At 41.0% G+C, this 734-nt stretch overlaps 1 protein-coding gene across 3 annotated transcripts in view; it reads right to left on the bottom strand.

Moving 5' to 3' along the window:
- The window catches only part of SPERT (spermatid associated), a 14,125-nt gene that overhangs the window by 1,519 nt on the left and 11,872 nt on the right, over window positions 1–734 (bottom strand). The window lies entirely within an intron of this gene.

Raw genomic sequence — 734 nt, 5'->3', positions numbered from 1 at the left:
CAAAGAAATAGAGGAAAACAACAGAATGGGAAAGACTAGAGATCTCTTCAAGAAAATCAGAGATACCAAGGGAACATTTCATGCAAAGATGGGCACAATAAAGGACAGAAATGGTATGGACCTAACAGAAGCAGAAGATATTAAGAAGAGGTGGCAAGAATACACAGAAGAACTGTACAAAAAAGATCTTCACGACCCAGATAATCACGATGGTGTGATCACTGACCTAGAGCCAGACATCCTGGAATGTGAAGTCAAGTGGGCCTTAGAAACATCACTACGAACAAAGCCAGTAGAGGTGATAGAATTCCAGTTGAGCTATTCCAAATCCTGAAAGATGCTACTGTGAAAGTGCTGCACTCAATATGCCAGCAAATTTGGAAAACTCAGCAGTGGCCACAGGACTGGAAAATGTCAGTTTTCATTCTAATCCCAAAGAAAGGCAATGCCAAAGAATGCTCAAACTACCGCACAATTGCACTCATCTCACACGCTAGTAAAGTAATGCTCAAAAATTCTCCAAGCCAGGTTTCAGCAATATGTGAACCGTGAACTTCACGATGTTCAAGCTGGTTTTAGAAAAGGCAGAGGAACCAGAGATCAAATTGCCAACATCCGCTGGATCATGGAAAAAGCAAGAGACTCCCAGAAAAACATCTATTTCTGCTTTATTGACTATGCCAAAGCCTTTGACTGTGTGGATCACAATAAACTGTGGAAAATTCTGAAAGACA

Source organism: Bison bison, unplaced genomic scaffold, assembly GCF_000754665.1.
Source record: "Bison bison bison isolate TAMUID 2011002044 unplaced genomic scaffold, Bison_UMD1.0 scf7180017864345, whole genome shotgun sequence".
Taxonomy (NCBI): domain Eukaryota; kingdom Metazoa; phylum Chordata; class Mammalia; order Artiodactyla; family Bovidae; genus Bison; species Bison bison.
This window is presented reverse-complemented; position numbering and strand designations above follow the sequence as displayed.